The sequence below is a fragment of the Canis lupus genome, chromosome 15 (assembly GCF_011100685.1).
Source record: "Canis lupus familiaris isolate Mischka breed German Shepherd chromosome 15, alternate assembly UU_Cfam_GSD_1.0, whole genome shotgun sequence".
NCBI lineage: Eukaryota > Metazoa > Chordata > Mammalia > Carnivora > Canidae > Canis > Canis lupus.
The window spans coordinates 61728405-61744546 of NC_049236.1; the positions used below are offsets into that span (position 1 = coordinate 61728405).

A 16142-nucleotide genomic window follows, 5' to 3' on the forward strand; every position below is an offset into this window, starting at 1 on the left:
GCCTCCCGTGGCAGAGGGCAGCCCATTGCTGTTACCAAGGAAGCCATCACTCTGGTTGCTGTATAGGACCCTCTGATCTCCCATCTATCTCTCCAGTCCAGGCGGAGAGTTGCTTGTTAAACTTTTGAATGTAGCTGAAGTACAAAAAAGTAACCCTTAATTTATTTGGTCTGAGTTTATAAGCATTTAAAAAATACATATTAAAAATGATTATTAGGAAATTTCTAATTTTTTAACCATCTTTGGGAAGATAAACCTGGTGGAAGTTATAACCCACCATCTCTTCCTGTATTTGTGAGCCCCAGTAAGAACAGTTATTATAGAACCTACCATGACCACTGCCCCTTAATATGCATTAGAACCTCAACTTCCTCCAGCCTTCAAGTGCAAGAGCCCCTTGTCTCAGGTCCGCTTCACGGTGCTTGCTCGGACGAGTAGGGGACACTGTGGCACGTAGACCTGGATAAGGGTGTACGCATGTGTGCACATGTATGTATACATGTGCATGCACAAAGCATTGAAGAGGAATGATGCTAGAATCTCTATGGTATTTGCCAAAGAAATAATGGTAAGGTGTTAGAGAAAAAGAAAACTCACAGTGCTGTGGTGAGACATAGTGGGTCCAGGAAATTTGAACTTTATAGATTTCTTTGGGGTGGCCTTGTTGGCCTGACTACCTTTTATAAAATTCTTTCAGTGGGAAAATGTGATCTGAATTTCAGAAAGCTTGTTTACAGATGAACTTTCAGCACACAACTCTTCTGTAAGTTGGGGAATGCCTATAATATGTAATGATATTCATGTAATCCTTTTGAGTAGGATGAGGCATTTTAAGAAAAACCCAAGACAAATTTGGATTCACCGATGTGTTCCAGTGTTCTTCAGCTGTTCTTCAACTAAATAGAAAATTTTCTCTCTAAATCTGCAAGATCCATTCACTCTAGACATAACGTGCCCATTATAAGTGATTTCTATTGGGAAAATGAAGGAGGCTTGTATATTTTTTTTGATAATTTTTTTGTTCATGAAACAATCACTGTTTAACATATCTTTCCTGGGCAGCTAGTTGTCTCACATGACTTGATACACATTACTGACTTTAAAGAGATAGGGAAAGGGACTGGGGACAGAATGAGTAAACAGGATTCATGCAAAAGATGTCCACACATAATTCACATGATGTACTGGAACTCTTGGTTCTGCTTCTCTCAGAACCAACTTATGTGCCGTGTGTTTAGGAGATTTTTATCACATTTAATTATTTCTTTCTGTTATTTAAAATCTTAAATGTATTGTAGCACACTACAGAATGTGAAGAGTTATCCACCAGAATTTAAACCCCTCTGTGTCTTAGTTTGTAGAGTCCTTCATAGTTATGCAAAGAATTTTTTGTGGACAGTTTATGTCCTTTTCAACAAAATTATAAAGAAAAATTAATTCTTAATTTTAAAAAAATATTTATTTGAGAGAGAGAGAGTGTGCAGGATTGGGGAGGGGCAGTGGGAGAAGGAGAAAAGCAGGCTCCCCACTAAGCACAGAACGCTATTCGGGGCTCGATACCATGACCCATGAGATCATGACCTGAGTTGCAAACCAAGAAAGAGTTGGATGCTCAACTGACTGAGCCAGCCGGATACTCTTAATTCTTACTGTTTAATGCACTATATTTTATTGTGTGTATTTATTTCTAAAGATTTATTTTAGAGAAAGAGAGAGGGGAGAGGGGCAGAGGGAGAAGGAGAGAGAATTTCAAGCAGATGCTGCTGAGTGTGGAGCCCAACACTCGGGGCTGAATCTCATGACTCTGAGATCATGACCGGAGTCGAGACCAAGAGTCAGACGCTTACCTGACTAAGCGCCCCCATCAAAGCCTAGTCTTAAAGGATATACTGCTTTTATACCACGCTTTTGAATCTTACATTTGCTCGAGTTTATAAGTAACATTTAACGACATCTTTTATTATGAAAAATTGCAACACGTGAAAATAGCACAGTACTCATCATCAAACATTAAGAGTTGTCAATTCAAAAAAAAAAAAAAAGAGTTGTCAATTCATGGAAAGTCTTGTTTCAACTGTATACCCCTCTGTTATTAACTGTCCCCTTCCTCTGTTATTATTTTTTACATGTAAACTTTTTAATGAAATCTGAGCGGCAAGTCTACATCTTGATGAATTTTTGCATCCTCTTGTGTTATTTGACACAATTCTGTCATTATTTCATCTATTTCATTCTTATAATTTATTTTTTTAAAAGATTTTATTTATTTGAGAGAGAGAGAGCATGAGCTCTGGGGAGGAGCAGAAGAGAGAAAGAAGCAGACTCCTCGCTGAGCAGGAAGCCCTACTTGGGGCTGGATCCCAGGACTCCAGAGATCATGACCTGAGTGAGCTAAGGGCAGACCCTCAATCGACTGAGCCACCCAGGTGCCCCATCCTTATAATTTTAGAGAAATAAAATCCCAGTGACCAACTTCACATAGAGAATCTATTTCCATATACTTTGATACATTAATAACAAACTTTCTAACGTAAATAATTCAGAATAATACTAAAAAACAGTTCTTTCTAGTGAAAATATCTGGTTGTTTATATTTTAAGCAAATAGGAGGTGGGGAGGTAAGGAGTCCGCTCAGAAAGAGAACTGTTTGTTTTCCTGGTGTGAACAAATAATTGTTTTTTAGCCCTTCCTCCCTTCCTTTCTTTTTACAATTCAAGCACTTTGTGCATCCAGAAGATCTACTCAAACTCCTAAATTACTTTCAAATTCAAATCACAGAGTGCCTGTAAGTATCTGAGAGAGTGAAGCGGGACAGTGGCATTTGAGAAAGTTAACACCTTTTTTTATTTTTCCGTCCTAGATGGTGGGCTGAATAGGGCCTGTGACAGGTAAGAAAGAAAGAGAGAAAGGAAGGAATACAGAGCAATAGAAGGGGTTCATACAGACAGACAGACAGACAGACAGACATGGAAAGAAGGAAGGAGAGAAGGGAGCCGACAGAGACAAAGGATGGGGAAGGAAAGAGGGCTCGCTTCACCTCAGGGTACTTTCGGATCCCAAGCATCCCTGTACTTCAGAGGCTGGAGCACTCCTGTCCTTTGGAAACTCACAGAGATTCTGGACATAAGATCTGCTCCATTGGTTTCTCCTGCAGAGTGGAAATGAGTTCTCTGGTGTTAATTAGAATAAATTAAATTGTACAGGTGTGATGAAAGAATTAAGGTGTTCCATGGAAATCTCTTCTATGAACTCATGCTTATTTTTCATAATATCACATTTAAAAAAAAAAGATTTTATTTATTCATTCATTAGAGACACAGAGAGAGAGAGAGAGAGAGAGACAGAGACCCAGGCAGAGGGAGAAGCAGGCTCCATGAGGGGAGCCCGACGCAGGACTTGATCCCAGGACTCCAGGATCACGCCCTGGGCTGAAGGCGGCGCTAAATCGCTGAACCACCCGGGCTGCCCTAATATCACATTTCTAAAGAAAGTAAAAATGTGAGAAACTAGTGGGCAGGGTAGAAAGTCTGAGCAGGGAGGGTGTAAATCCTTGCTGCTTGCCCTGCTACACTCCGTGGCTTCAGCAGCTGATGCTGGCGGTCACAGCCTGCCACGCTGGCCCACGCCGGCCCACGCCGCTTCACCGGGGCATGTAGCGATATGTTCTCCAAATGGGAGGCAGTTGAGGGTGACAGACCAGCCAGGTTAAATGATCTGCGTGTTGAGGCATGGGGTTCTGGACTGATCAGCCTTTGTAATGCTCTTGAATGAGTATTTTCTTAGCTAAAAAGCTATATGAGATTATTTTTGCTTCATGCCTACAAAAGAAAAATTTCACACCTAATTCCAAGTTGTATAGACTTGTTTGGCTAATGCTGGCTCGTGGGTGCTTTTACTTCCCATGTGTTTTGAGTGGTGCCCGTATTTTAACAGTTTCCCAAATCACAAATACCTTTGTTTTTGGCATTTTCTCCAGGATAAAAATATAGAGGAGATAAAAACTGAACCTACTAGTTTCAATGCATTTTAATAGTCCCAGACTGTTCTGGAAGTTAGATTTTAATTTTAACTTGAAATAAGAATTTTATTTAGCCTTCTGTGGTGACGAAAGTTGCCGGTTGTAGAACTGTAAGTATTTCAAACAGATGTAAGGAAACAATAGATTTAGATTTTTCATCATTCCTTCATCTCACCTCTCCCCACACTAAAATTTTGCGAAGCTACTTGGCATCAGTTCTTAGTGATCTCTGGGGAGATTTGCAGTACGATTTTCAAGCCAGTGTTCCAGCTGAAATTCTGGGATCGGCGAACACTCCACGTTCCTCAGGACAAGAAAACCTGCAAAGAAGTCTTCTCCAGTCACTGACATACTTTGAGTTTCTTTTTCGCCCTCCTCTTGCTCTTAACCCTGTTGTCTGTTTGCATCTTGGCCTGCGTGGCCCTCCTTATAGCCTTTCCACAATCCTGGCACAATGACCATTTTTATATGCCCAGCTGTTTTCACGTTTCACGTGAGTCCCCTCTCCCTAGGTCTTAAGTGAAATGTTGCTTTCCCCTGACACCTGTGTGTCGGGGGCAAACTCCCTCAGGGGCCTACTCCCCCAACCCACTGGGAAGGCGGGTAAAGGGGTATGGTTCAGATGGTCATTCCGTCCCTGTCACCATCCTTGGCTCTACGCCGACTGGCTGGCGGCCTGCAGCCTGTTTTCTCTCCAGGCCTCCACGTCTTCTTGTGTCTTCAACACCTAGATTGCCTCTTCCCTCTCTTCTTCCTTTCTTCTGCCGTCAGCAATCTCAGAATCTATACTCTTGGCTTCCTTGAGACTTCCTGCTGAAACTTGCTTGTGACCACCATCGTTCCTCCATACACCCACCTGCCACCTTGGAACGCAGTTCCAGGGCGTGTTGAACCTTGTTGGTATTTAGAACACCTGGTTGGTGTTTGAAACAGCTTTGTGCTGACATCTTCCTGCCTCCTCATGCTCTTGTGTTACTTCATAAATCTGCTCTCTGATGCCAGTTACCCAGCAATCTCTTGGCCGTTCAGCTAGTCTCAATGGTCTGTCCTTTCAGAGCCTCCCTGTTTATGTGCCTGCCTTTACCCCGGCCGCTGTGGGTGGTAAGAGTCTCAGCGCGATTTAACCCCCACTTACAAGGAGTTTATAAGCCAATAATATTCCACTTACACTCATATTCACTGTGTCTAGATTATGCCTTATTCTCTGTAAAAGTAGTTCCCATAACATTTTATTTATTTATTTATTTTTGCAATCAGTCTGCTTCAATCATTTGCCCATCATTCTGTAACTTATTGGGCCAGGAATCACTGCCTCGGGTGAACATCTGTCAAATTAAGCCATGATTTTGAAAGCTGCCCTTTTGAAATAACCTTGTGTTGAGAAAGTGGTTTTAATAGTAGTATTACTGGCCTTCACTGTGTGATATGCATGCTAACGAATAGGTGCTGATTATCTGAGGATCTGTTGAAATGTTAATCTACTGATCCAGAAGATTCTTCCTTTGGAGAACTGTGAAAGCATTTGATGTACAGCAGTTCTTGATGAATCCATGCGGACTTAATTGATGCTTCTTGCAGGAATTAATCATTTTTACATTTTTACATTCATTATAGTTCTCATTTGTGTCCTAGTCAGCGACATGCAATCTCTCCACTCTGCTTTGGGTTGATAGTTTTTCTCATTCAGATGACTTAGCTGTTTCTAGGTTTCACCAAAACTGTCTGTTAATGGAGCTGCTGGAGATATATATGTAATTTTTTTCCCCTAGAGATTAGTAGTATTCAGAATGAAAGAATCACAGAGTATTTGCACTTGTAGGGACCATAGCGGTTATCTAGTCTAAAACTTATTTTATTAATTAGGTTACTGAAAACCAGGGAGATTTTTATTTTCCCAAAAACACTCTGTCTCTCAGGGATGAGCTGTTTGTGGGTCTAAAGTGCTGTTGTTATCCAGGTACTTACCCTCATTTCTCAGATGGAATTCCGTACTACATGGAATATAGAGGAATTATAGGAATCTTCGTGGCACTTAATTTTGATCAAAAAGGTATTGGGTGTTGAGAATCAAACAAAAAGGGTACTTTGTAGCTTATCACTAGGTGCAAAACTGAAAAGGCAAAACTTTAGACTTTTATTATTGATTCCATTGGACTTAATTTAGGATGAGGGACCAGAGCTAATGAGCCCAGTAGACCTGGTGTGACCAATCCTTAGGAAAAAAAGGAGAGACAGTCCTTTCATTTCTTGATAATCTTATTTTAGTTGCAGAAGGGAAGCAAACAGGAAAGCTCATCTGTCCTAGAGAGTGAAGAGAATCCTTATATATAGGGAAGAATATATGTGTACATCATATAGGTTCAATATATGTGTAATATATTAACGTATATTGTCACAATGAAAGTGTTTAGGGACGCCTGGGTGGCTCAGCGTTTGAGCACCTGCCTTTGGCTCAGGGCGTGATCCTGGGATTCAAGATCGAGTCCCACATGGGTCTCCCCATGAGAAGCCTGCCCCTCCCTCTGCCTGTGTCTCTGCCTCTCTTTGTGTGTCTCTCATGAATAAATAGATCTTTTTAAAATATACATATATGTGGGGATCCCTGGGTGGTGCAGCGGTTTGGCGCCTGCCTTTGGCCCAGGGCGCGATCCTGGAGATCCGGGATCGAATCCCACGTCAGGCTCCCGGTGCATGGAGCCTGCTTCTCCCTCTGCCTGTGTCTCTGCCTCTCTCTCTCTCTCACTGTGTGCCTATCATGAATAAATAAAAAAAAAAATTAAAAAAAATATACATATATATATTTAATATGTATTGCACATTCATGATATAGTCTCTACTACTGGGAATTATGCCCTACTTCAGTTATGGGATTTGTTCAGAGAAAAGGAACTGATTATTGAATGCCAGCATAACCCGGTTAGCTTTGCTCAGCAGCAGTGGTAACCTAGTAAGGGCAAGTTACTGAAGTCACAGTGAAAACTCTGTGCCGTAAACAGAATAATCTGTCAACGTGCGAATGAAAGGATTGGAAACCATAGTTGAGGTTATTAACAGAGAGCCAAGGTAATGAAGGTAGAGAGGAGGTGATTGAAGCCAGACTGGGGATATGAGAAGTAACCCCGAGTATGAGTAGAGGAAACAGACTGAACTCTGACATGATCTGCTCTTTAGCATTACATTTTGAGTAAATATGTTGTAAGTGCATTTGGTGTGTGTGTGTGTTGTTTTTGTTTAAAGTTTTTTTTTTTTTTTTTTTTAATTCAATTCATGAGAGACACACAGAGAGAGAAGCAGAGACACAGGCAGAGGGAGAAGCAGGCTCCATGCGGGGAGCCTGATGTGGGACTCGATCCTGGGACCCCAGGATCACGCCCTGGGCTGAAGGCAGGCACTAAACCGCTGAGCCACTCGGGGATCCCCTGGTGTGTGTTTTTACTGCCAGTGTGCAGTAGCTGTTAATTTGTTCTGTACCTTCCTGAGGTGCAGTAAACTGAATAGGAAATCACTCAGTGAAAAGGAAGAATTTCTTATCTTGGCTTTGTGACAGGTATCAGGCTTGTATTAGTCAAACCAGTCCAAAGATGTTAGAGTCTTAGCTGATAGTGTACTCAAGAACAATATCGTAACTGTGTCTAGAAAGATGTGATTATCTCATTCTGTTCTTCCTGGGTCAGACTAGATCTGTGAAATCGAGTTCATTTTCAGGTTACGTGTTTTGAGAGAGACTGACACGTGGAAGCCCTGAACTTGGAGATAGGATGATGGTGAAGACATGAAACGAAATTATACAAGGAATGGTCAGAAGACTTAGGAATTTATAAACCATAGGAAGAAAATTTAGGAGAATACAAAGCTCTGTAAAAGTTTGAAGGAACTTCATGCATGGAGAGAGGTTAATCTGGGCAGAGGTGGCATCAGTGTTACAAAATAAGAGGGAGGAAGGTTTTAGTACAACATAAAGCAGAACTTCCACTTATAGTAAGTGTTCAGGAATGGTGTGACTGCCTTGCTGCCTGTTGATGTGCACAAAATGTACCAGATACCCATTGAATATGAAAATTTTAGAAGTTACTCTGACATAAAAGCTGTGTCAGGGGACCTTTCAGATCCCTTATACCACTAAATCTTATGATTTCCTCTGGCATTACAGAAAAAAAATCCACAGGATTTGTGAAAGAATTTATTTTAGGGTTTAAGGAGAGGAAGGAATGTAGGAGGGGGAAAAGGGGAGTTCTATAATGAGTATGGAGTTTCGCATTTGCAAGATGAAGTAGTTCTGGAGGTTGCTTTCACAGCAATGTGAGTTTGCTTAAAACTTCTGAACTGTATACTTAAAAAAGATAAAGATGGTAAATTTTATGTTATGTGTTTTACCGCAATAAACAAGGAGAGGAAAGGGAATAAGGAATTGACTGAGGTTTCACTTAGCCTTGGAATGTGGATACTAGAGCCATTAAGACACCAAAGGACAGGAGGGCAAGCAGGTGTCCAGAGAAAGGTACTAACACTCTTTGAGGTGTAGGTGGGTCTCAGTCTTGATTGCTTGAAGGAGAATGAGCAGTGGAGTACACTATCAATTTTAGAAGTTCTCCAACTGGGCAAGTTTATTAGCAGTAGGCAAAGACAGCAGGCCATTGGAAGACCTTGATTTATTTTGAGGAGATAATCGGACTCAGCCAGATAATCTTTGCCAAGCATGCAGGCAAGGAGTGGGAAAATTCACAATGAAGAAAAATTCAGATAGTAGAGCCAAGGTAAGTGGCCTAAAGTGGTGAATCATGTGAAGGTTTTAAAGGACTGCTTGTATGTGTTGCTGGGTGTGTGGTTGCGGGTGGCTCTGTCTGTTTGAAAGAGCCATGGTGGTTAACCAGGTCATGTGGAGACTAAGAGCTGAAGATTCATATATTGAGATTTGGGAGAGAGGTTGAATCTGGGAGCATCCATACGGGGGTGCTAGTTAAATATAACTGGGGACACACAAATGGGATAGAATGCTTCAGGGAGAACAAGCAGAAAATGAAAAGAGGGCTCAGGGCAGGCAGGACCATAGATAATGCCCAATTTTAGAGAGCTAATGGAGACAGACTGGTTAAAAAGATTATAGGGGTGCCTCCCTGGTTCAGTTGGTACAGCCTGTACTCTTGATCTCGGGGTTGTAAGTCTGAGCCCCACTTTGGGTGTAAAGATTACTTAAAAAACATAAAAGCTTAAAAAATAAAGTTTAGAAAAAAGTATTCTAGAATCCAAACTGGGAGAGACTGCAACACTATGCAGGGCTTAAGACGTTTTAATCCCAAGAAAAGGACTTCCAAAGAACAAAACAGGGGAAGGGTGGGCCAGAGGCTGTGTTGCAACAGATAAATATGTGATGTGCATCAAAATGCAGAGGCTTCTGTATTAAGATCTGCCCTAAAGAGGTTTGGTATGAAGGCCAGCAGCGTAGGGCAGTGGCCTAAGCCAGGGAGGGTAAACCATTTTTTTTTTTTCTTACTTAGGACAGCATTTGTCCACTGAACTCAAAACAATAAAATGAATTGATTGTCTATAGCAACACTTTTCTTTCTAATTGGGGAAATATTTGTTTTTAATCATGGCAGCATAAGACATTCCTCATTTTTGCCCCACCATCTCCAACAAGTTTGTGTGTGTGAGTGAGCACCCAGATTCCCCAGCTGTGTAAATGCTGCTGAAAGTGACCATTTCTTTCTGGCCCTATTCAGAGTACTAAATCTGGAGATCCAGACTAGGAGGCAGAAAGTCTGGGAAAGTGGTACATAGCACTTTCTGAGGACATACATGGGACATAGTTCCTACTAACTGTGTGGTAGATTTCCATCAAGAAGCCTGCCCAGTAGCTGCTGGGAAAGCCTCTCTCTTGGATCCTCTCAGTAGGCCTATGGGCACCTCCATCCCCTGTGTGCTGTGCCCCCCACCCTCACAGTGTGGCCAGTTTTCTGTTTCTGCTTTTGTAGGAAGTGGCAAGAGTGAGTTTTGGAAGATGACAAATAAGCACGTGCAGCAGGTCCAAATCCGTGGGCCAGGGAGAGGCCACAAACTTCAGCTGTAGCACCACCTTTGAGAAAACAAAAGAGAGGCTGTCAGCACTCACCTTGGTGTGTTGCAGGATAAAGACTGGCATACAAGCTTAAGATTTCTTCTACAGAAGGGAATAAGAAGCTTAGAGCAGATGTATCCATAGAAAATTTAAGAAATCCTCAGAATCTCGAGCAGGGCTGAAAGAAGGTATTACTTCCCTGAAGACAGTAAAGACTGAAGGAGATGACTGCTGCTTCAAATGCAGAGACAGCAGCACACAACTCCAAGAAACAAGAAAAATCAAGGTAACTTGGCACCACTAAAAGATCACAGTAATTTTCCCATAACCAAACCCCAAAACATCAAGATGCGCTTAAGTTTCCTGATACAGAATTCAAAATAGCTATTTTAAGAAAACTCAATGAGCTACAAGAAAACACCAATAATTTGGTGATTTCAGGAAGACAATACATGAATAAAATGAGAAGTTTAACACAGAGAAATCATAGGAAAGAACCAAACAAATTTTGGAGCTGAAAAATCCAATGAAAGAAATGAAAAATGCAGTGGAGAGGATTAACAACAGACTTGATCAAGCAGAAGAAAGAATCAGGCAGGTTGAAGACAGGAAGTTTAGAACTGTCTGAAGAGAACAGGAGAAAAAAGAATGAAAAAGAGTGAAGGAAAGCTTTGTGATCTAGGAGGTACCATCAAAAGAGGACCAACTGGTGAATTACTGGAGTTCTAGAAGAAGAAAGGAAGAAGGGGACAGAAAGCTTATTTAAAAAGATAAGAGCTGAGAACTACCCAGTCTGGGTGAAGATTTGGATATCTACGGTCATGAAGCTTGTATAGGCCACTAAACAAAATCAACTTAAAAGAAATTTTCTCTAAGACACATTATAATAAAACAGTAAAAAATCTAAGACAAAGAGATAATCTTAGAAGCAACAAGAGAGGGGAGAAAAGCTTGTAACTTAGAAGGGAGCTCCCATAAGGCTATCCGGGAGATTTCTCAGCAGAAATCTTACAGGCTAAGATATATCTCGTGGGATTCAAGGTGCCGAGAGAGAGAGAGAGAGAGAGAGAGAGACCCGCCAACCAAGAATACTTAATTTAACAAAGCTGTCCTTCAGAAATAAAGGAGAGATACTTTCTCAGACAAAAAAAGCTAAGGGAATTCATCATCACTAGACCTGCCTTAGAAATGCTAAGAGGAGTTCTTCTGGCTGAAATGAAATGATGCTAATTTTTAGTAATGAAATATAGTTTTCATATGAAAATATTCAACAGATTGGTAAAGACAAGTATATAGTCATATTAAGAATACCCTAGAGGCACCTGAGTGGCTCAATTGGTTAAGCATCTGACTCTTGGTTTGGGCTCAGGTCATGATCTCAGGGTCATGAGATCAAGCCCTGCGTTGGGCTCCACACTCAGTAGGGAGTTTGTTTCCTCCTCACCCCTTCCCTCTCCTTCTACCCCCCACTCAAATGCATACTCTTGCACACTCTTTCTTTCTGAGTAAATAAATACATATTTACATATGTACATACATAGAATACTCATACTGTAATATGGTGTTGTGTTAACACTAGCATAAGATTAAAGGACAATAGTAAAAATAACTATAGCTACAATAATTTGTTAGTGAATACACAATATAAAAAGAGAGGCTTTTGGAGACTCAAAGATCATAAAAGATCATAAAAGGCGAATTATGACCTCAAAACCATAAACTGTTGGAGTAGAAGGTAGAGTTTTTGTATGAGATTAAACTTTAATACTTATCAATGTAAAATAGACTGTTATATCTATGAGAAGTTTTATATGAGTCTCATGGTAACCACAAAACAAAAACCTACAGTATAAGTACAAAAGGTAAAGAGAAGAGAATAAAGCCTACAACTATGGAAAATTACCAATTCACAAAGAAAGAAGCAAGAGAGGGAGAAAAGAACAAAGGACATGCAAAACAGCCAGAAAACAATTAATACATGGAATTAGTACAGGTTTTACCAATAGTGACTCTAAATGTAAATGAATTGAATTCTCTAGTCAAAAGGCATATGTGGCTGGCTGGATTAAAAAAAAAAAAAGACCAAACTATATGGTGCCTACCAGAGATTCACTTTAGCTTTAAGGACTCAGAGTGAAGGTACAGAAAAAGATATTCCATGCAAGTAGAAATCAGAAGAGAGCAAGTATAGCTATATTGATAGCATACAAACGATGTTGAGCCAAAAATGAGAAGTAGAGACAGGGAACGTTATTACATAATGATAAAAGATTCATTATTACATAATGATGAAAGGTTCAATTCATCAAGAAGATGTAACAATTACAAATACATATTACCCAACACTGGAGCATCTGAATATATATTAAGAAATACTAACAGACATTGAAAGAGAATTAGACAACAGTTATTTAATTTAATTATTTAATAGTGGGAGACTTCAGTATCCACTTTCAACAATGGATAGATCATTTAGACAGAGTATCAACGAGGAAACATTGGACTTGAACCATACTTTAGACCAGATAGACCTGATATAGAGCATTCCATTCCATCCAACAAGAGCAGAATACATATTCTCCACAAGCACACACAGAATGCTCTCCAGGATAGATCATAAATCACAAAAGAAGTCTTCATTTTGGGTATCTTTTCTGAGCACAGTGGTATGAAGCTAGAAATCAGTAACAGGAGAAACTAAAAAATTCACAAGTGTGAGGAAATTAAACAATACACTTCTGAACTGCCAGTGGGTCAAAGAAGAAATCAAAAGGGAAATAAATATCTTGAAGAGAAATATACCACACCAAAATCTATGGGATGATGCAGAGGCAATTCTAAGAGGAAAGTTTACAGTGATAAAGGCCTGTTAAGAAAAAAGATCCAAAATAAGCAACCTAATTTTACACCTCAAGGCACTAGAAAAAGAACAAACTAAACCCAGTGTTAGCAGAAGGAAGGGAATGACAAAGGTCAGAGTAGCAATAAGTGAAATAGAGACCAGAAAGACAATAGAAAAGGTCAATAAAATTAAGAGCTTATTTTTTGGAGTTTTTTTGTTTTTGTTTGTTGTTGTTTTTGCAAAGGTAAAATTGAGAAGCCTTTAGCTAGATTAAAAACTGGAGACTCAAGTAAATAAAATCAGAAATGTAAAATGAGACATTACAGCTTATACCACAGAAATACAAAGATCATAAGAGTAGTCTCTTGTAAGTGCACTTATGTGTTAATATAACCAGAAGAAATGGATAAATTTCTAGAAAGATGCAGCCTGCCAACACTGAATCATGCAGTAACAGAAAATCTGAACGGAACAACAGCAAGTGAGGAGATTGAATTAGTAATCCAAAAGGTCCCCAAAAGAAATATCCAGGACAAGAGGCTTCACTGATGAATACTATCAAACATTTAAAGAATTAACACTAATCCTCCCACTCTTCCAAAACATAGAAAAGGAAAGAATACTCCCAAACTTATTTTGTGAGGCCAGAGTTAAAACTGATACCAAAGCCAGATAAGGACATTATAAGAAAAGAAGATTACAGTCCAGTATTGCTGATGAATATGGATGCAAGAATTCGTATCCAAATATTAGCGAACTGGGTTCAGCAGCACATAGAAGAATTCTACACCATGATCAGGTGGGATTTACCCAAAGGATTCAAGGATAGTTCAACATCCGCAAATCAGTAAATGTGGTACAACACATAAATACAATGAAAGATAAATACTGTGTGATCATCTCAGATGCTGAAAAAGCATTTGGCAAAATACAGCATCCTTCCATGAGAAACTCTCAACAAATCATGTATGGAAGGAACATACATTAATATATTAAACCTTAGTTTAGTAAAGGTCATCTATGACAAACCCATAGTTGACTTCATACTCAGCAGTGAAAAGCTGAAAAGTTTTAAGATCAGGAACAAGACAAGGATGCCCACTCTCACCACTCCCGTTCAACATAGTCCTGGAAGTCCTGGCTGAGCAGTCAGGCAAGAGAAAGAAGTAAAAGGCATTCAATCAGAAAGGAAGAAGTAAAATTGTCTTTGCAGATGATATGATTTCAAATATGGAAAATCCTAAGATCCCATCAAAAAAAAAAAAAAAAAGACTAGTAGAACTAATCAGCAAATTCAGTCAAGTTCTAGGATGTGAAATTAACATGCAAACGAGTTCTATACACTAGCAATGAAATATCTGAAAAACAAAACAATCCCATTTATAATAGCATCAAAAATAATAACGTACTTAAGGAATAATCCGAACCAAGGAGGCAAACAATCTAGACACTGACACCTACAAGACTTAGATGAAAGAAATTGAAAAAGATACAAATAAACGATATCCTGTGCTCATGAATCATAAGAATCACTATTGTTAAACTGTCCATGCTGCTCAAAGCCATCTATAGATTCGGTGTAATATCTATCAAAATCTCAGTGGTATTTTGTTCAACAAATAGAAAAAAAAAATTTATGGAATCATGAAAGACCGCAAAGAGGCAAAGCGATCCTAAGAGAACAAAAATGAGGCATTACACTTTCTGATTTCAAACTGTATTACAGAAGTATAATAAAAAAAAGAGGGTGGTCCTGGGATAAAAGTTGACACATAGACCACTGAACAGAATTGAGAGCCCATAAATGGTATGGTCGGTTAAACTCACAAAGGAGGTGAGAATATACATGGGGAAGAGAGAGTTCCTTCGATAAATGATGCTGGAAAACTGGACAAGTACATGCAAAAGACTGAAACTGGACCATTTCATTATACATGCACAAAAGTAAACTCAAAATGGATTAAAGACCTAAATGTAAGGCCTGAAACCATTAAACTCCTGAAAGAAAACATAACCAATATTTTCTTCGACAGCAGCTTTCACAGCATTTTCCTAGGATATGTCCCCTTGGGCAAGGGACAACAAAAAAGCAAAAGTGAACAACTGGAACTACATCAAACTATAAAAACTTTTAAACCATGAGAGAAGCCCTAAAACAAAAAACGAAAAGACAACGTACTAAATGGGAGAAGATACTGATGCATAATGTATCCTATAAGGGATTAACATCCAAAATATAAAAAGAACTCCTACAGCTCAACACCAAAAAAAACAATCTGATTAAAAAATGGACAAAGGGCCTGATTAGGCATTTTTTCCAAAGACGGTATAGGGGCCCCGGGATAGCCAACAGGTACATGAAAAGATGCTCAACGTCACTAATCATCAGGGAAGTCAAAGCCATAATGAGATATCATCTCACACCAGTCACAAAGGCTAGTATCAAAAAGACAAGAAATAAAGGACAAGTGTTAGCAGGACAGGGAGAAAAGGGATCTTGGGTGCACTCTTGGTGGGCGTGTAAGCTGGTGCAGCCACTATAGATAACACTGGGGAGGGTTCTCAAAAAGTTAAAGATAGGGGGATCCCTGTGTGGCTCAGGGCGTGATCCTGGAGACCCGGGATCGGGTCCCACGTCGGGCTCCCCGCGGGAGCCTGCTTCTCCCTCTGCCTGTGTCTCTGCCTCTCTCTGTGTCTCTCATGAATAAATGAAATCTTTTTTAAAAAAAAAAGAGTTAAAGATAGAAATAGTATATAATCCATTAATTCCACTGCGGGGATTCTAAAAGAGACCAAAACTAGTAATTCGGAAAGACATATGCACCCTGTGTTTATTGTAGCATTGTTTACAGTAGTCAAGATGCAGAGGCGGCCCAAGCACCTATCAACAGATGACTGGGTGAGGAGCAGTAGTGTGTGGATGCAGCGAGTGTGAGCCACGGAAAAGAGTGAAATCTTGCCATTCACAACAACACGTTTGGGCCTTTCTCAGGGAAGACAAATACCACACGGTTTTCGCTTATATACGGAATCTGTAAAACACACACACACACACTCAGCTGGAAGCAGTCTCTTAATAGGGAGAACAAACTGGTGGTGGGAGGGGGGTGAGATAGGTGAAGAGGATTAAGAGGAACAGGCTTGTAGCTGTGAAATAAATAAGCCGCAGGGATGAGAAGTACAGGTAAGGAACGTAGGCAGTAACAGCGTGGGAACGTACGGCAGAT

General features: G+C 40.0%; 1 protein-coding gene and 1 long non-coding RNA gene across 3 annotated transcripts in view; one reads left to right on the forward strand and one right to left on the reverse strand.

Annotated features, from left to right (window-relative positions):
• Positions 1 to 16142, forward strand: part of KLHL2 (kelch like family member 2) — a 97325-nt gene that overhangs the window by 55523 nt on the left and 25660 nt on the right. The window lies entirely within an intron of this gene.
• The window catches only part of LOC119877047, a 37368-nt gene continuing 29247 nt past the window's right edge, over positions 8022 to 16142 (reverse strand). The window contains exon 5 of the long non-coding RNA XR_005370969.1: positions 8022 to 10091. This is a non-coding gene — a long non-coding RNA (uncharacterized LOC119877047). The remainder of the gene's footprint in view (positions 10092 to 16142) is intronic.